Source organism: Aquarana catesbeiana, linkage group LG02, assembly GCF_042186555.1.
Source record: "Aquarana catesbeiana isolate 2022-GZ linkage group LG02, ASM4218655v1, whole genome shotgun sequence".
Classification (NCBI taxonomy): Eukaryota; Metazoa; Chordata; class Amphibia; order Anura; family Ranidae; genus Aquarana; species Aquarana catesbeiana.
In genome coordinates, this window is record NC_133325.1 from 685703210 (window position 1) to 685723923 (window position 20714).

General features: G+C 42.6%; 2 long non-coding RNA genes across 5 annotated transcripts in view; one reads left to right on the forward strand and one right to left on the reverse strand.

The window, feature by feature from the left end:
* The window catches only part of LOC141129032 (uncharacterized), a 58412-nt gene that overhangs the window by 4517 nt on the left and 33181 nt on the right, over nt 1-20714 (reverse strand). The window lies entirely within an intron of this gene.
* LOC141129033 (uncharacterized) overlaps nt 17982-20714 on the forward strand; it is a 98135-nt gene continuing 95402 nt past the window's right edge. Inside the window, exon 1 of the long non-coding RNA XR_012241762.1 lies at nt 17982-18095. This is a non-coding gene — a long non-coding RNA (uncharacterized lncRNA). The remainder of the gene's footprint in view (nt 18096-20714) is intronic.

Consider the following 20714-nt stretch of genomic DNA (forward strand, 5'->3'; position numbering starts at 1 on the left):
GGTCTCTTCCCATGGGTGGTGCAAGGCTGCATCAAATGTGATCCAGCCAAACCTGCATTTTACTTTTAAGGCTGTTTCACACTGTTGGTCGGGGAGCAAAACAGATGTCTGAGGCATAGTTTTGCCGTCTGCTGGCTGCCCCACCCACAAATCTAAAATTACAGCCTGATAGGGCTGTACACATGTCGCACCCATGATGTTTCGCTTTGTGGCTGTGGCTTTCCTAAAACTCGGGTTGCAGAGTTTGACAGTTGTCATGCGATTAATTACAAAATTCTCCTTGGAATTGAAAAAAAAAAATAACTCAGATGTTCAGCAGGCAACCCCTGAATGCCTACTAACCACTGCTATACTATCTTGGATCGCTTTTCAAAGGGCGGTAAGTATTGACAACAGTGTGAAATTAGCCTTGGATGGATGTATTGCATTCATTCCAACCACTTTCACAAGCTGATATCACCAAGCTAACTATGGCAGAGCAGCATTGCACATATTAGGAGACTTTTTTGAATATCCAAAGTTATATCATCAGTGTAGGTATGAGAGTAGCATAGTAATCTGCTCCTAAAGTTGTGTGACCCCGCTTCCCTGAGTGTAGTCCACATGGCCCAGTAACTCTGTCCCCACTCTAGCAATCTTCAGACCTTCTTCCACACACATCCACACTGGGTCCTCGTCATCTTGCACGTGTGCCATGGCCATAGTCATGTCATTCTCCAGCAGTCCTGTCAAGTACAATTCATCCTGAATGAGGCTTATGTTGAAAAAAAAAAAAATAAAATGCTACTGCCAACCAACTTGTAAAAATGCTTTTTGCTTGGCTGGTTCTTTGTTGCACATGTAAAGTTTTGAAGCCTTCGGATCAGCATACCCAAACCCATGGCTCTGCTCCAGACTTGCCCCTTTCATCCTACATGGACAACCCAAAATGGACAGTCACTCCAAACCTTAGCTTTTCTTTCTGTGTTTAATTTGTCAAAAAAAGACTGCATATATTGATGTCTCCACCCAAAACCAACCTTTCGTGACTTATTTCACCACTTGCTCACCACCGATACAGGTTCCATAGCCCATCTATTGCTGCAGTCTGCCATTCTTATGCAATCAGCACATGTGTCAGAGCCCATTTATTGCTGCCGTCTATCATTCTTAACCGCTTCTACAAATACTGCCAGCAGGTTATCTGACTGAGTTAACCCCGCTATCCTCTCCTTGGCAGAACTTTGTATTTACTTCAACAGAAGTTCAAGCCTTCTAAGGAAAGAATTAGTTGCTCAAGTTCAACTTTAGTAGCAAATGTAATCACAAAAATGACTCCTGCTTACAAATCAATATTCATAAACTGACCTTTCCCACCAATTTCACATATTGAGTAAAAATCTGCTAATTACTTCACCGTTAAAAGGGATTATTATGGTTTCTTCACACTCTTCACTGTGTGTCAACTTAAGGGCCCAACTAAGCTGGCAGAAGAACCCAATACAAAGTTTAGTTGTGGGTTATAGCTCTGACAAATTTCCTAGAGCTTAAACATGGTCTCTTCTGACTGAGAGTCTACAAGTGAGTTAGCCTTGTGTTTTTTTTTTTTTTTTACTCTGCTTGCTTGGGGGGAAGTCTCTCAGTCTGAGAACTATCGTTTGCATCTTCAGTCTTGCAGGACAGGCGGGCATGTCTTGTGGAACTGTACTGTGTTGCATTATTCTTCTGCTATACTACCTCGCTTGTTGATAGCTTTGGTTAACTGTTTTCTTTGCCTGTCATACTATTCATTGATCATAATACAATCTAATCATTATTTTAGAAGTATGTGCATATTTTTCTTTGTGTGACAGCCAGGAAACTACCTGGCCAAGGTACTTTGGTGGTGTTAGCAGGGAGGGTGTTCTACCCAGGGCTTAGTGACAAACAGAGAGCCCAAATATTCTGTGGGGGCAGCCCTACTGCACATGTTTTATAACAAAAGTTTGAAAAAAATATATATATTTGTTTTAATTGTCTTTTTTCGTTTACATTATAAAAAAAAACAAAAAAACAATAGAGATCAAATACCACCAAAAAAGCTCCATTGTTGTTAAAAAAAAAATTATATAAATTTTATTTTGCGTACAGTGTCACATGACCATGCAAATGCCAGTTAAAGTAGCACAGTGCTCACTAGAAAAATGGTTTGGTTATGAAGGGGGTAAAACCTTCCAGTGGTCAAGAGGTTAAATAAGACCAAGTAGACAGAAATGTGAATGACAGCAACATTTCCAGAGGGTTGTGGTTGTTAAAACTATGACTGACATTGTGCTCATTCTTATGAATGTTTGACACACAGTAAAAAAAAAAGCAAATGTCTACAAGCACATCTGATGTACATGTTGAGACCAGGGGATTTTAGTAATAATTTTTTATTTCTTATTGAGCTAATTATCATTTATTGCATGTATTAATTTACTGTATTTTATCTCTTTTTCTTTAGAGCTGTGGAGGGAAATCTGTAATGGGTGGGGAATTGGGGCTGTTGGGTTAGATCAGTACTCTCACAGTACAATATCAGTATTGGAGGATATGAGCTTGCGACATGTATGGGGAGGAGGAGGTAATTGCCAACTGGCCCATAGTAAAAATATACATCATTACTTTGACGTTTTACCCCCGGTATAATTTATTACTATGAGAGATTCCGCTTCCCGGTCGTTTCCGGGCTTACTGGAGCCGTCTGTAAAGCCCAGAAGCCATCCAATGTGGTAGTTTGCTGGGTAGGATGTCAAGTGAGGGCAAGGTGGTCCCACTCAGCTCTATGCCCTTGGAGGACCGGAGCAACCTCTGACGTCACTTCTAGTTCTCGGGCATAAACAAATTATTTGTATTTTTTTTTTAAGTTAAAAAGGTAAATGTTTTTGCTTTTAAAGGTTAATGGTTGCTTGTAAAGGCAAATGAAAGATCTGGGGTCTTTTTGACCCCAGATCTCTCAATAAAGAGGACCTTATGATGTTTACATTCCTTGTAATAGGAATAAAAGTGATAAAAAAAATAAACAAAGGGACAGTGTAAAAATAAAAAGTAAAATAAATCAGAAAAAATTAAAGTGCCCCAGCTCTCTGTGATCGCGTGTAGAAGCAAATGCATTCGTAAGTAGAACCCGCATATATAAACGGTGTTCAAACCACACAAGTGGGGTATCACCATGATCATTAGAGCAAGAGCAATAATTCTAGCACAAGGCCTCCTCTGTAACTCTAAACAGGTAACCTGTAAAAATATTTAAAATGTCACCTATGGAGATTTTTAAGTACAGTAGTTTGTCGCCATTCCACGAGCATGCGCAATTTTACAGCATGATATGTTAGCTATCTATTAACTCGGTGTAACATCATCTTTCACATTATACAAACATTTTTGGGTAACTATTGTGTTTGTTTTAAATCATTAAAAAAATTCCATCCCAAAAATTGCGTTTGAAAGACAGCCGTGCAAATACTGTGTGACATAAAATATTGCAATGATCGTCATTTTATTCTCCAGGGTCTCTGCTAAAATATATATACGGTATGTATGTATGTTAGTAATTTTCTAGCAAAAAAATACTAATGTAAACTTGTAAACAAAAAGTTCCAAAAAACGGCCTAGTGAGCAAGTGGTTTTCTGACCCCTGCACTCTCTGTCTTACATAATTCTTACCCATGTTCTCTTTGAGTTATGCACTCTTGACCCCTGTACTCTGTGTGCTTTTTTCAATGTGTGCGTAATGAACTTATGAGTTCTGCACTCTGTGCATTATGCATTCCTAAGACCAGTTCTCTGTGCGTTATGAACTTCTGGCCCCTGCATTCTGTGCATTATGCACTCCTGGCCTGATCAATCCCTAAGTACATAAATATTTTGTGTTCATGGTGCTTTTGCAGTGTGTTTTTTAGGCACTATATGATTTTTTTTTTTTTGTGGAAAAAAAATCAGCATGCTGTACTTTATTTTCAGCGAACATGAAGGTATCTCAATGGTGTAAGCTCATTGAAATACATTCATATCTTAATAAAGCAGTACAGGACACAGGCTACATAGTCATAGATCCTAGGTTATAGGCTGCTACCTTCATGTGATTGGATAGCAAAAGCAAAGCTTTTGGACACGTCCGTCGTGGCGTACCCAAATAACCATACCCCACTCTGTGAAATCCTAAGGTTTTTGCTAGTGTCCCTAGGTGATGGACTTATTCTCATTGATGGAGAAGTTCCTATGCTTAACTAGTTCTTATTTACTTTGAATTCTTTAATCAACTCTTCAGTGAACTCTTCCATACCTTCTACTATAACAATGGAAGCAGTACATCTTGGATTGGTGAAACCTCACTAATATAAAGGTATAATAATTTATTATATGTAGCACGGTCCCCTAAGGGACTGCCTGGAATTACCTGCTCATCTGCACTGCCATGACCTGGTGAACATTCCAACCCAGCTGACACTCTGGGTTCAGACATCCTTGTATCACTGTAGAGTAATAAATCAGACAACCCTGCGTATTTATGTTCTGAGAATATTTACTGGAACAAATTAAAGGAGATGTTGTCACAAAAAGGAGTTCGTTGATCTGTAATGGATGTGACTATGAGTGTTTTGGTGAAATGCCTATTTCCAATATAACCATATAGATATAAGTGCTTACTTCAGCCTCTGCTATCAGCTTTAACCATATTCAATTAGATATCTGCCAGCTTACCCTCCCTCCATGTGGAACAGAACTGCAAGAGTTAAGAACAAGCTAAAGAAGATTGCGCCTGTTTTTTTAAGAACTGGAAACAAGACACCCAATTTAGCTATGATAGTTTGCTATTCCCTTATATAGATATAACCCAGCTAAAAGCTTAAACTTTGTCACAATAATGAATATGTATATCTTGTGGTCCACATATGCTTGTCTTATTTGATATTTGATTTGATAACAAAATATCCCGCTCACGGTATATTAGCCAGAGTCCAGGAAGTAATAAAAGCTACTGAACTCATGTATGTCTCAGTAGTTTACTTCAAGTGTGCACACTTTTACATTGAAGGTTAATTTGGCCAGGGAGACAGAAACAAAAGTACCGAATGGTTCTGGTTCGGTCCAAAACAGATCTGCTGAGTTCTAGGCAACAGGGCCAACTCAGCAAGGGAATTCCTCCGAAAGACACAAGGCAAATATTAACAAATGACAATATGATATATATACTTCCTTGAAGAAATAATGCTACCCCTTAAAGGATGTTTTATGCTAGCAGATTATACTGACACTATGCAGAGGATGGAACCTGGCCAGTCTATATTGCTACCCTAAGGAAAGAGTGCAGGTCTAGTAAAAATGATGTAATGGCCCTTGTATTAGCATTAGCATCAATGTCCCCGTTGCAGATCTGATAGTCTTCACTGGTACGTAGGAGCTTGTTAACTGTAATCCAATTAGGTGTGGTAGGAAGCAATATAGTTCATCTGCACTGCCATGACCTGGTGAACATTCCAACCCAGCTGACACTCTGGGTTCAGACATCCTTGTATCACTGTAGAGTAATAAATCAGACAACCCTGCGTATTTATGTTCTGAGAATATTTACTGGAACAAATTAAAGGAGATGTTGTCACAAAAAGGAGTTCGTTGATCTGTAATGGATGTGACTATGAGTGTTTTGGTGAAATGCCTATTTCCAATATAACCATATAGATATAAGTGCTTACTTCAGCCTCTGCTATCAGCTTTAACCATATTCAATTAGATATCTGCCAGCTTACCCTCCCTCCATGTGGAACAGAACTGCAAGAGTTAAGAACAAGCTAAAGAAGATTGCGCCTGTTTTTTTAAGAACTGGAAACAAGACACCCAATTTAGCTATGATAGTTTGCTATTCCCTTATATAGATATAACCCAGCTAAAAGCTTAAACTTTGTCACAATAATGAATATGTATATCTTGTGGTCCACATATGCTTGTCTTATTTGATATTTGATTTGATAACAAAATATCCCGCTCACGGTATATTAGCCAGAGTCCAGGAAGTAATAAAAGCTACTGAACTCATGTATGTCTCAGTAGTTTACTTCAAGTGTGCACACTTTTACATTGAAGGTTAATTTGGCCAGGGGGACAGAAACAAAAGTACCGAATGGTTCTGGTTCGGTCCAAAACAGATCTGCTGAGTTCTAGGCAACAGGGCCAACTCAGCAAGGGAATTCCTCCGAAAGACACAAGGCAAATATTAACAAATGACAATATGATATATATACTTCCTTGAAGAAATAATGCTACCCCTTAAAGGATGTTTTATGCTAGCAGATTATACTGACACTATGCAGAGGATGGAACCTGGCCAGTCTATATTGCTACCCTAAGGAAAGAGTGCAGGTCTAGTAAAAATGATGTAATGGCCCTTGTATTAGCATTAGCATCAATGTCCCCGTTGCAGATCTGATAGTCTTCACTGGTACGTAGGAGCTTGTTAACTGTAATCCAATTAGGTGTGGTAGGAAGCAATATAGTTGTCAGGGTACCATTGGCACCGAGTCGGGGCGTCGGCGTACGCCTATGCGCCGGCGCGCTCCGTTACGCGCTGTTCAGCAAATCCCTGTTGTTGCCAAAGTGCACATAAAAGTCCCCCTGTGCCTCTGGCACATTGCTGCTTCGTCTCAGCTTCGTGATCCTTGTATTTGAACCTGATTACTTGCTACCTATCTGACCCGGCTTGTCTGACCATCCGTCCTGCTCCAATCCGACCCGGCCTGTCCGACTATTCTTCTACTACCTGCCTGATACCGTTGCCGATCTCTGCCTGCCTACCGACTCTGCCTCTGCCTGCTGTTTTTGCCTGTCTCATATCCTTGCTGACCCGGACCGTCTGACCCTGCTTGTTCCTGTATAGTCCTTGCTGTTGCACCTTCAGCCTCAGCTCCAGAGACCTGTGCATCTCCAAGTGTTCCAGTTTGCTGCCTCCAGTCTCACCTGATCTGCAGTCCAGCCATCCCTGTGGGATCTCTCATCACTTTAGCATCAGAGACTCAGCTCAACAGGCACTCCTACCCCACTGTGCTCAGGAGACCACTGTCCCCACTCCAGTGGCTCCTGAACCAGCGTTGTATGAGAGGTCTTCTCCTACAAGTCAGGCTCTACTACCAGGTACCTAACAATAGTTCTTGTAGTGAGGAAGGCTAAAGATGTCTAAGCACAGTGCTCAAATAGATTTAGTAAAGTATTCCTAGGGTAGAGATGTCTGTGTAAAGTGTTCCAGTGAAACTATGACAAAGGATGGGTAAAGGTTGGGCGACTGCCCTCTCACCATCGACCAAACCATTACGATGTCTTCTGGATGGTGACTCGTGTAGCGACACTCATGCAGCGGATCCGCCATCTCGATCTCCCGATGTGAAGCTTGGTACACCGACTGGCAGATGACCGGAGCGGTGCTAGATAGATGTCCGACTTCAACCAGCACCATTAGGTATGGGTTGGAAGGTGGTACACCGCGTGTTAGGCCTCTACCTCTCCCTCCATGCACGGAGAGGGCCTTCTTGTGTCAGGCCCGGGAGGAAGAGAGCCCACCACGGGCTTTTGCTTTTTTTATAGCTACTCCCAGCAATCTTCCTAGTGGTAGCAAAGAACCTTGGGATACGTAATCCAGGTACATAATCATGCAAAGCAATTATTGGACGGGAGAACTACTCATCCCACAATCCCTTTTGTTTGGCACATGAATATTATGTCACCTGATACACTGATCACTAGAAGGACAGGCGATTCTTTGAAACACTGGAGGGCACGGTACTTTACAATTGTAGTCCATATTGCTACATCTAATTATAAGGTATAAGGCACTTCCTCCTGCCCTTTTACAATGAAGACTTAATATCTTCACCACATGCAGTACACTTGTTAAGCATCCCTTGAATAGTATTAATTTTTATGTTAATACTATCAGAAAACCAGAAATTAATTAGACTATGTTAACTATGGAGTGTTTAAACTTTCAAACTTGGTGGTAAAAATTACACCATTCAGAGCTTAGTCTCAGGTAGATTACCAGGTATTACCTCACAACACATATCACACTTTTAACACCACTCCCACCCTTTTGCAATGAGGCCTTTGCTACAGGATGGTCAACATCTTGTTGTGTATCCATCTCTGGACATACTTACCTCATTTTCGCACCCTACTCCATGTGAACCCCAAGGGAATACCCTCACCGATAGCAATGGTGGAAACCAGGTGCAAGGGAACCGTGACAAACATTTGCTCCGCCATCGGGTTGCAAAGCAATCAAAACTGTTCCGAGTGACAATGTTTCCCTTGCACCGAAGCAGGACCCTATTTTACACTGATCTCTGCAGCTGGTTCTAACTCTGTCTCAGGCATGAGACAAGTGGCCTACCTGACCTAGGCAATTTTCTCTGCAACTATGTCAGAATTTCTTTGACAACTAATGGCTTTAATATTATGTTTAACAGTCATGTTCAGAGCCCCAAAGCACCAGGCTTCTTCTCCACCTTTACCTTCTCTACCCGAGTTGGAAGTGGAACTACCTGCTTTAGAAGAGGTAGACTAGACGGAGAACAATAAAGGATAAGTTCACCTTTTGGGAACATGTTACATGTTCCACCCGTATTTATGGTGGAACATGTAACATGTTCCTAATGCTGCAGCCACTGCCCAATTCCCCCCCTCCTGTGACAGCAGTAAGGGAAGAAGTTCCCTGTACTAGCTGTCAGTTTTCGAAATCACACGGCTGCGGGCCCACAGTGCTCTGTGAATAAACTACAAGTTCCAATATCCTTTGCTATGGTACAGTAGTTCATTGATTCTTTCTATCTGTGTATCTGTGTATCTGCTTGCTCGATGTACTGGCACACAGGTACACTGACAGGTCTGCAGGAGACCTGCATGGCACCAGCGATCTGCTGATCGCTGGTGCACTGCTTACAGGCTCCGAAAAAACTAAAATAATAAATGCACATTTTTTTTACCAGCAAGACATTACCAATTTCTGAAAAAAAATATTGCGCAATTTATGAAGACTGGGTTTCTCCTGAAAAGATTTTCACCCCTCCCAGAATCAAAACATTTTGAACTGCTCTGTTCTGCCATTTTAGTCTTAGCCTGGGTTCACACACAGACAGGCACTGCGGTGCCGATCGCATTCGATGTCTGTGCAATGCGAGTTCAGCCATACAGTTGTATGGCTGAACTCACATTAGATTCGCAGGAAAATAGTGCTGGACTTTTTTTTTTCCTGCAGTGGAATCAGATCGCATGGGTATTTTCACCCAAACAATCTGATTTCTGATCACTGCGATCTGTGAACCGATCTAGGGGTGTCATTAACATTGTATTGACACCCACAGTGGTTTGCAGAGGGCAGTGTGAACTGCCTGCAGGAGAGATGCGAAGCGGGAACCTGGCACTGGAATCGCGCCGGTTCCCGCAATGCATATGTGTGAACCTAGGCTAAAATATAAACATCTTAATGTGCCTATAGAAGATGTTCCTTCATTTAAGTATTCTGCAGACATAAAATTCAAGACTATCTTCAAAGCCTTTCTTTACTTTTGCAGGCCCTGCCCTGCAGCCAGGTATTGCTGCAATTTCTGTTTGTCAAACTGCAGCTAATTGGAATAGGGAGGGCAATGATCAACAATCAAGAGGATCCTGTCTTCCAGGACCGAACTCTGGTGGGACAGTTACAAACACTTCCGCCTTACTTTTCTGTGTTGATGCCTTGGAACAAGTCATGACAAACATTCCAGAAAGGCTCTAATTTCTGTCCATATGAACAGAATCTTATGGCTAAAAGCCCGGTCAGCTGAAGCTGCCTATAAAAGACTCCTCACTTGTATGTCCTTTGAAGAAGATAATGCACTTGACAAGTTCATGAGGGGTGTCACAAAAGGGAAAGGTTCTTCTTTCACAGCAGAAGGCTTCAAACCCCCCCCCCCCCCCAGAAGCCTCTACCTCCTCACGATGTTGACTAAGGTCCTCCCCTTACTTCATAGGAAAGCGTTATCACTGGCCAGTGCAGTCTCCAGCAAGTTTGTTAACTTGGAGAGGGGGGGGGGGGAGCAGGGCAGTGGCTTGCCATCATAGGCTCTGTTTTTTTTAATATAGACCAATGTAACCATGTATAAAAACCATACCTATGTATACAGGTGCTTGGCTAGAGACAGAAAGTGATTTAAGAAACTGTATCACGTACCTGGTGACAACTGGAATGTTGTGGAGGCCTCTTTTGCACCTCCTGCTCAACGGCAGAGAGTGTGAGGGCACGAAGCTGGCTGGCAAAGTTTGCTCTTAGGTGGGTGAAGCTAGGGGATGCAAAACAGCTTCACCCACCTAAGAGGAGATTGGCAGCAAAGCAGGAGATGGTATCAGAGCCGATGTGCAGGCAGTGACCAGTGGCAGCCGGGCAACCAGGGACTGAGTCAGCAGGCAGAGCAAGTCCAGGAAGCAGGCCAAAGTCGGTAACAGCCAGGTAACGCAGTACAGAATCAGCAGGCAAAGACGAGTCCAGTAAACAGGCCAGGGTCAGAGAGATCAGTAGAACAAAGTTAATGCAGGAGCAAAGGCAAGGTCCAGGAGAAAGCCAGGTCATACACAGGTAAGCACATACCTCCCAACTTTTTGAGATGGCAATGAAGGACACCTAATAACAAAAGTATGTAGGCATAGGAGACACCCCCTGCCACACCACCTTAAAGGTGAATTAAACAAAAAAAAAATGATAAAAGGTTTAGCAATGGGAAACACTATTTGAAAGATAAATAGTGCATTTTATATACAACTATACAGATCAGAGCAAAATGAGGGACAAATGAGAAGGAAAGAGGGACAGAGGGACTTTGTTCCAAATCAGGGACAATCCCGCCAAATCAGGGACAGTTGGGAGCTATGGGTAAGCAGGTTCAAATGATCAGGTCTCAGGAATACAGGTACAAGCTGAGGACCATTCAGCAACTGCTCATGGTGACAGACCAGTTTAAATAGGCCACTGGGCCAGATGTACAGTGCCTTGCAAAAGTATTCACCCCCTTAGCTTTTTACCTATTTTGTTACATTACAGCCTTTAGTTCAATGTTGTTTTAATCTGAATTATATGTGATGGATCAGAACACAACAGTTTAATGCCGCGTACACACGATCGTAAATTCCGCCAGCAAAAGTCCGATGAGAACTTTTGGTCGGAAAATGCAATCGTGTGTATGCTCCACCGGACTTTTGCTGGTGGAATTTCGGCCAGCAAAAGATTGAGAGCATGTTCTCAATTTTTCGGTCGGAAAAAGTTCTGATTGGAAATTCCGATCGTCTGTACAAATTCCGACACGCAAAATTCTTACGCATGCTCGGAAACAATTGGACGCATGCTCGGAAGCATTAAACTTAATTTTCTCGGCTCGTCGTAATGTTGTACGTCACCGCGTTCTTGACGGTCGAACGTTCAGAGAACTTTTGTGTGACCGTATGTATGCAAGCCAAGCTTGAGCGGAATTCCGTCGGAAAAACCATCCAAGTTTTTTCCGATGGAAAATCCACGCGTTGTGTATGGGGCATAAGTTGGTGAAGTAAACTTCGAAAAATATATACATAAAACTATTTTTCAGAAATAAAAAACTGATAATTGGCATGTGCGTATGTATTCACCCCCTTTGTTATGAAGCCCATAAAAAGCTCTGGTGCAACCAATTACCTTCAGAATTCACATAATTAGTGAAATGATGTCCACCTGTGTGCAATCTAAGTGTCACATGAACTGTCATTACATATACACACCTTTTTGAAAAGCTCCAGAGGCTACAACACCTAAGCAAGAGGCACCACTAACCAAACACTGCCATGAAGACCAAGGAACTCTCCAAACAAGTAAGGGACAGTGTTGTTGATAAGTACAAGTCAGGGTTAGGTTATAAAAAAATATCCAAATCTTGATGATCCCTAGGAGCACCATCAAATCTATCATAACCAAGTGGAAAGAACATGGCACAACAGCAAACCTGCCAACAGATGGCCGCACACCAAAACTCACGGACCGGGCAAGGAGGGCATTAATCAGAGAGGCAGCACAGAGACTGTGTGCTAAGGTAACCCAGGAGGAGCTGGAGAGTTCCACAGCAGAGACTGTAGTATCGCTACATAGGACGACAATAAGCCGTACGCTCCATAGAGTTGGGCTTTATGACAGAGTGGCCAGAAGAAAGCCATTACTTTCAGCAAAAAACAAAATGGCACATTTTGAGTTTGCAAAAAGGCATGTGGGAGACTCCCAAAATGTATGGAGGAAGGTGCTCTGGTCTGATGAAGCTACAATTGAACTTTTTGGCCATCAAAGAAAACGCTATGTCTGGCGCAATCAGTAACACATCACATCACCCAAATAACACTATCTCCACAGTGAAACATGGTGGTGGCAGCATCATGCTTTGGGGATGTTTTTCAGCAGTCGGGACTGGGAAACTGGTCAGAGTTGAGGGAAAGATGGATGGTGCTAAATACAGGGATATTCTTGAGCAAAACCTGTAGCACTCTGTGTGTGATTTGAGGCTAGGACCAGGGCCGTCTTAATGAGAGGACACACCTGGGCACTGCCCAGAGGTCCCAACTGCATGGGGGGCCCCTGCACTTTCCCCAAAGAAGCTGCTCCTTGAGCCCACACTGCCCAGAAATTGGGGGCCCCATGATGGCACTGAGAGTGATGGATAAACAGGGGAGACAGGCTGGCAGTGGTGCACTGTGCTGTGCAGAACGATACCTATTTCACAACCAGCAGGGAGGGGCGGGGCCAGAGCACCAGTGATGCTCTGACCCGCCCCATACAGTTTGCTCGGAGGCCGCTGGGTAGGAGCTGCAGTGGGAGCTGCTGAGTCGGCAGCACTGAGAGCCCGCCTGTGGAAGTGGCATTGTGGATGGTGTCATGGTGAGCCCAGCTGTCCAACACTGTTTTTACCAAAGGGCTTGGAATGCCCGGAGGGATGATCCCTCCTCCACCCCTCCTTCTGCCTGCATGATTTGATTGGTATTGGTGAGTCCAATGCTAGAGGTGGGCACATAGCCAAAAGTTCACATGCACTGTATCTCCATTGGAAAAGGGGGTGCTACATGGATGGAATAATGGTGCTGGGGGATATCAAGGGTGTATGGGGGAAAACAATGCTGAGGAGGGATCTGGGGTGTATAGGAGGTAGCAATGCTTGGGGTATCTTGGGTGGCTATAGTGTTAGAGGTATCAGGGATGTAGAGAGGCTACAGTGTAGGGAGTATCAGGGATGTAGTGGGGGTCACAATACAAGGGGTATCTTTTGGTATATGATAACAGTGCTGGGGGAATATCTAGGGTGCAGAGAGGGATCAGAGTGCTGGGGGGATATCTGAGGTGTAGAGGGGTCAGAGTGCTGGGGGGATATGTGGGGTGCAGAGAGGGATCAGTGTGCTGGGGGGATATTTGGGGTGTAGAGGGGTCAGAGTGTTGGGGGGATATGTGGGGTGCAGAGAGGGATCAGAGTGCTGGGGGGATATCTTGGTGTAGAGGGGTCAGAGTGCTGGGGGGATATCTTGGTGAAGAGGGGTCAGAGTGCTGGGGGGGGGGGATATATGGGGTGCAAAGAGGGATCCGAGTGCTGGGGGAATATCTGGGGTGCAGAGAGGGATCAAAATGTGGGGGGGGATATCTGGGGTGTAGAGGGGTCACAGTGCTGGGGGGGATATCTAGTGTGTAGAGGGTTCAGAGTGCTGGGGGGATATAATATACTTGTTACAACTGTCCTGAGCATCATTCTAGCAAATATATTATATGCACAGTACAGCTTTGTTACTTTATGTATGTAGTATTTTCCCACTGTTTCTTTGCAGTACAGAATGATTGTTCATGCAGTTAAAGCGGAGCTCCACCCAAAAGGTACCTACTTGATGTCTGTTTACCTGAGCTGTCTCCATTGTAGGGGCCCCAGAGCATTACTTTGCCCAGGGGCCCGTGATGCTATTAAGACAGCCCTGTATATAGCTATATAGATATAGATATATATATATATATATATATATATATATATATATATATATATATATATATATACACACAGAGATGTCATGAATAACACATTGCAGTATAAGGTATTGTTGTGGGCTGGCTTGTAATCCACATCATAAAATATTAAAATCAATAATGATTGCAAAATGTTCATATAATTCATTCTAAGCTGTAAATACATGATTATAATGCACCTAAAAACTTTTGCGTTTTGTGGAATTCACTCCACTTCTTTTTCAGGAGCGAGTGCAAGGTGCGTATAAGTCATCTTCAGATTCAGCATGGTGCAAGGTGCATATAAGTCATCTTCAGATTCAGCATGCAGTGTTTCAAATTGAGGGCTGCCAGGGATGTGTCTGTCCTGGGAGCTGTGGCAGTGGCACGTGGAAAACCGAGGTACACACATGCAAACCCCCAATGGCAATTTCTGTTGAACCCACATGTGGTGTGCAATGTCCTAAGAGAAAAGACCGCACACAGAAACACAGACTAGGCACACAGTTAACCCTTTGATCACCTATGATGTTAACCCATTCCCAGCCATTAGTACAGTGACAGTGCATATTTTTAGCACTGATCACTGCATTAGTTTCACTGGTCCCCAAAAAATATCCAGAATGTCAGAATGTCCACCACAATATCGCAGTCCTGTTATAAGTCACTGATCGCTGCCATTACTAGTAAAAAAATAAAAATATTCCATAGTTTCCAATCAATATATACTTATTGTGATCTTTTTACCAAAAATATATAGCAGAATACATATTGGCCTAAATTGTATAAAGAAATTAGATTTTTTCAATTTTTTTAATTGGATATTGAATTTAGACTTTATATATAATCCCTTTTATAATGTATATTCATCAAATAAATATTCTAATGGATGGATTTCTAAAGCTGTGGTGTGTCCTTTTAAAAAGCCATACTGCTGCTTTACAAAAATAAATCTTTATAAAGCGGAGTGGAGTGTGTTACAGAGGTATATGGCGGCACTCTGCTGGCTTCTCAGGACTTCGAACATTAATAAAAGGAATGGGTGTAAAGAAAAATCTGAGTGGTATTTCATGAATTGTGATATACTGAATGGATAAGTTGAGTATGGAGAAATCTAGAAAGCCCTGGAGCCATGAATCCTCTGGTTCCAGCCACACTATGGTGTCTTGGGAGCTGCTTGTGTCGCTGGTTACATGGAATTACTTCAACCTCTTCCCTGAATAAAGCTCTGTTCTGCTTTCTAATGAATCTGATGTCAGTTCAAGGTCATGTACTTGATGAGCTTGTCACAATATTTGTATTAATGGCAGAATTTAGTGTTGCCCATAGCAAGCACTGAACCTCCAGCTGTCTATTTTACAGGCAGGATTGAAAAGACATAAGGAAGCTGATTGGTTTCCATAGTAAACAGGGCTGTTGTATCATTATGAGACATTTCCTGTTATTAGGTGCTATGTTCCCTTGGAAGTGTAAAGGACAAGTGTAGAAACATGTTGGCAATAGCAAGCAATCAGTGTGCAAAAATGGCGTTGTTTGGAGAGCTTTGAATTATTGGACTTTATAGGCTTTTTAGATGAAGCAAAATGAACCAAATGTATTATATTGATTGAATGGGTTGTCATCTATAGATTGGTTATTCCTATTAAAGGAGATCAATCAAAAAAGCAAAAGATTAGTCAGTACCCTGAATTAACCCAATAGCATGTCTTTGGAGTGTGGGAGGAAACCGGAGTACACGGAGGAAACCCACGCAGGCACAGGGAGAACATGCAAAAACTCCAGACAGGTAGTGTCATGGTTGGGATCTGAACCAGCAACCTGGTTGACTTTTCCTACTAGGCAAGAATGCTACCCACTACATCACTGTGCTGCCTGTAGTGCCCAAAGCCCTATATATAAGATATCTTCTAAAAAGGTAAACAACCCTGTTGCCATAGCAACAAGTTTGTGTACATGTTTACAAACCTGAGCTGTAATATAGACAGCAGGAGGCTCTTTTTTATTTCTTTCTAAAATATTTTTACAGCTCAGGTATGTAAACAAAATGGTTGCTATAGCAACAAGGTTGTTTTACCTTTTTAGCTGACATCTCATGTATAGGGCCCTATGTTCTCTAGAAAAAGTATACATACATGTTGCCAATAGCAAGCAATCAGAGGTTCAGTTTTTTTTCATGTGAAGTGTGAAGAAATGACAGTGTTTGTTTGCTATGAGGGTAGTGGGGTCATCTTGTAAAGTCCCCTGGATTGTTTATTATGGGAAACCTGTACTGGGAGAATACAGAGACTGTGACTACTGATGTCTCTTTCTGAATATACTAGTTGCCTGGCTGTTATCCTGATCCATTGGTTTCTGTTCATTCTCCATCACTGATTGGGATCAAGTAAGAACAGAATTTTTTAATAAACATGCGGTAATGCAGAAAGCATGGAAACCAGAGCCAGCCAGGAGTCTAGCATTTTCAGAGGTCAGTTAGCAATGTACACCTTCATATTTCTCTCAGGATGAGTTCCCTTTTAACCATTTGGGGGAATCCTAGTAGTTCCCTAAAGCATTCATCCCTGGAAAAAGAGACTCTGCAATTCACATTGGCCACTGTGCGTACAGTATATTCTCCTTATCCCCTAATTTATTGCTGTCTGGGTAGCTATAGGAGAAATTCTGCTCACTTCTTGTTCTTCTGACCCCAGAGGATGTGAGGGGTAAGTCTTCACAATGGGGACCCAGACAGTGATAGAGACTTGTCAGCGGGATCTAAACCGCTCCCACTCTACTATTGTGACCAATCAGGTTATGGGATTACGTGATGGAAATAGAAATGCATTTTATTGCATTTATGATCTATTAAAATTGTATCCTTTTGATTGAAATCCACTTCCCCAAATGTATTATATTGATTGAATGGGTTGTCATCTATAGATTGGTTATTCCTATTAAAGGAGATCAATCAAAAAAGAAATGTATAATTTATCAAAGCGTGTATGTCCACCATTAGGGTTTAAAGTGTATTTTCTGTAAATGGGTGGTTTCTGAAAGTGCATAGGCAGTGCTGGATTAAAAAAAAAACTCATTGACAATAGTCCTATTTTAATGCTGCTTCAAATATAGTACATATTGTCCAGTGCTATTGTGTTCGCAAGAAGATATTATTTTGAATTTTTTCAATAGCTGTCATACACAATATGTTCCACTAGATGGCACCCTTGTATAAATACTAAACCTTTTATGCTGTGTACACACGATCGTAAATGCTGCCAGCAAAACTCAGATGAGAGCGTTTTGTCGCAAAATGTGACCGTGTGTATGCTCCATTGGTCTTTTGCTGGCGGAATTCCAGCCAGCAAAAGATTGGGAGCATGTTCTCTATTTTTCGGTCGGGAAAAGTTCCTATCCGAAAATAAGTTTGTCTGTATGCAATTCGGACGCGCAAAAAATCACGCATGCTCGGAAGCAATTTGACGCATGCTCGGAAGCATTGCACTTCATTTTCTTGGCTCGTCGTAGTGTTGTACGTCACCGCGTTCTTGACGGTCGTAAGTTCAGAGAACTTTTGTGTGACCGTGTGTATGCAAGGCAAGCTTGAGCGGAATTCCGTTGGAAAAACCATCCAAGTTTTTTCTGACAGAAATTCCGATCGTGTGTATGTGGCATTAGAAGTTCTTTTTTATGAAAAGTATGGGAACCAAGAGTACTGGCGTCCTTATGAAAAATACTAGTTGCCTGGCTGTGTCTGGTTATAACACTTTTGGGTTACAGAACATTCATGCTATGAATGTGCATCAAAATTGTATTTATAATTCCTTATCACATGAGGTTGTGTGCATCATCCCAGGCTCAGGTTTCCCATAGATAAGTAACATTTACATATTTTACATTTTAGACTGGGGTGCCTTTTTTTTTCATTTCTTTATAGAGGGAGGGGTTTGATTCGTAGTTTTTTATTTGTTGTCTGTGTTCTGATTGCAGAGATTTTCCCAACCTTTGTTCCGGTGGCCACGAAAGTGATAGACTTTGAAGAAGATTATCTACTGTAAAAGAAGTAGCTATGAAAAACACCTTACTCTTGTATTATGGAAGATTTCAGGTATGTTAACGCAAAGCAGTAAACCTGATTTTTTTTTACCCTCCTTTTCAACATACAAATGCGTTTTTTAGATCAAATCTTTCTGTTTTAATAACATTCCTTATTTCAGACCAAGTCATATCATTACTGGGTCTCTGTGCTTCTCTATTGAATACAGGTAGATCATGGCTGGTGGGAGGGGCCAGCTGGGTACTATACATAGCTTCCTGAAGACCTCACAGCACCCTGCCTCAGTACTCCTCTCAAGAGCCCTCAGCACTGATGCGAGCAGTGGGCTGGCTTTTGGGACGAGTTATGCAAATATTGAAATGCCACATGGGCGAGTGTCAGTCTGGAGGAGTGGGTTTACCTAGGGAGCCTGCATTTGCATGCAGACCACCATATGTAACACCCACATGTGACGCTGATTGGAAAAACTAAGATCCAATGAGTGAAAAGGATGGACTGGGGAGGAAAGTGCTAAATGATGATCGACATTTTCCAGCCAGAAAATGAGGTGCGCTCTGTCTGACAGGTTGCAGCTGCTCCCCTTAAGAACGTCTCCTATGATGAAACACCTTAGGGCGGGGCTAGTGCTGACTTCATCACGCCGTCGGACCCCCTAGTGGTTCATTTGTATACTGCGCTGTATTACTTTGCATAACGGGAGTACCTTTTCTCTATAATAAATAAATCGTATAAGCAGTTTTATTGTGATACATTCCTGCTGGAGAGGCCTGTGGGGAATGGGACAAATGGGAATCATTTGGTCTGTACAGGACAGTGCATTTGGCTGATCTCTAACGCCACACAGATCTCCTATAATTTGGGGTCTTGTGTTCCGGTAAGAGGCTGGTGTTTTCTATTTGGTGCTGGGATTCACAAGAGGTCACCGATGGATTTATGAATTATAAGTGGTGGACTTTTATGCATTTCTTTATGAATTATGTGCACGATTTGCACATTTTGAATGGACTTACATAGTAGATTGTGATTTAAAAAGCACAGCACAATATTTTTTTGAATTATGCAGTTTCTAATGCACACTGTGAGAAGGTCACAGTGTGCTTCTCACAGTATGCAGTACAATCAGAGTAAAGAATTTCAGTACAGGAGAGGAGCCTGTACAACTGTGCAAGACTCAAGGGAAGGCTTTTATGAAATTAGATCCCCTTGTGGGTTAGCTATTAAGAAGTCCAAAAAGTTGAGATGAATCTATAAATAAAGTAGAAACCCCTGAAACAAATACAATACTTCAAAGAGCAGCACCATGCAGAAACCAATTAAGAGATGACCAAACAGGATTGGACAAATCAGATCCGACACCATGTCAGTGGGCCCTATAGCAATCACCTGGTCTAGTATGGATATAGTTCCAGATTTGTGTCCTTATTCAATAACTTTACTAATTCTTGTGACACTGATTACCAGTCATTCAACCTTTTACTTTCACAAGATAGTTTAAACACTCTTCACAGGGCACTTTTATTAATAGTCTACATGGTAATCACAGCAATGGTCCAGGGCACAGTTATAAGTGTCATGGTGCTTTAACCACTTAAGGTCAGCCTTATAGGAGTTTTCATGCTACAGGGCAGCACCTCTGCTCCGGATCACGTGTATTTATTGTCGGGATCTGAGGGGTTAACGGGCAGCTGGGAGACAGTTCAGTCAACTTAAATGGCTTTATTCAGCAAAAAAACGTAAGAATAATGACAGATTTTGTCTTCATGGGCAGCTCAACACAACACAAGGTGCTCTGCTCATCAGTATAACAGTCCTTTATATCATGTTAGGATCCCATGCCTTCACCAACACCTAGTAAGAGCACCTCCCCCACAGTACACAAAGTGGGTATTAAGGGGGTTTTGGGAATTTAAATGAGGCCTGTGACATTCTATAGCCATACGCCTCCATCCCTGAACCTGAAATTTAAAAGGAATAGGTTTGGAACTTTAAATGAAGCACGTGACACATAGCTGGTAAAGTGGTCAAATGCAAGATAGCACATTGATTCTTTCATATACATTCAGATAACATGATGGCATATTATCATTACAATATATATATATATATACAGGGCCATCTTAATGAGAGGACACACCTGGGCATTGCCCAGAGGCCCCAGCTGCATGGGGGGCCCCTGCACTTTCCCCCAAAAAGCTGCTCCTTGAGCCCACACTGCCCAGAAATTGAGGGCCCCATGATAGCACTGAGAGTGATGGATAAACAGGGGAGACAGGCTGCCAGTGGTGCACCGTACTGTGCAGAACGATACCTATTTGACAGCCAGCAGGGAGGGGCGGGGCCAGAGCGCCAGTGATGCTCTGACCCGCCCCACGCAGCTTGAATGCTCAGGACTTGGAGGCCGCTGGGTAGGAGCTGGAGTGGGAGCTGCTGAGTCGGCAGCACTGTGAGCCCGCCTGTGGAAGTGGCATTGTGGATGGTGTCATGGTGAGCCCAGCTGTCCAGCACTGTTTGCACCAAAGGGCTTGGAATGCCCGGAGGGATGCTCCCTCCTCCACCCCTCCTTCTGCCTGCATGATTTGATTGGTATAGGTGAGTCCAGTGCTGGAGGTAGGCACATAGCCAAAAGTTCACATGCACTGGAAAAGGGGGTACTACATGGATGGAATAATG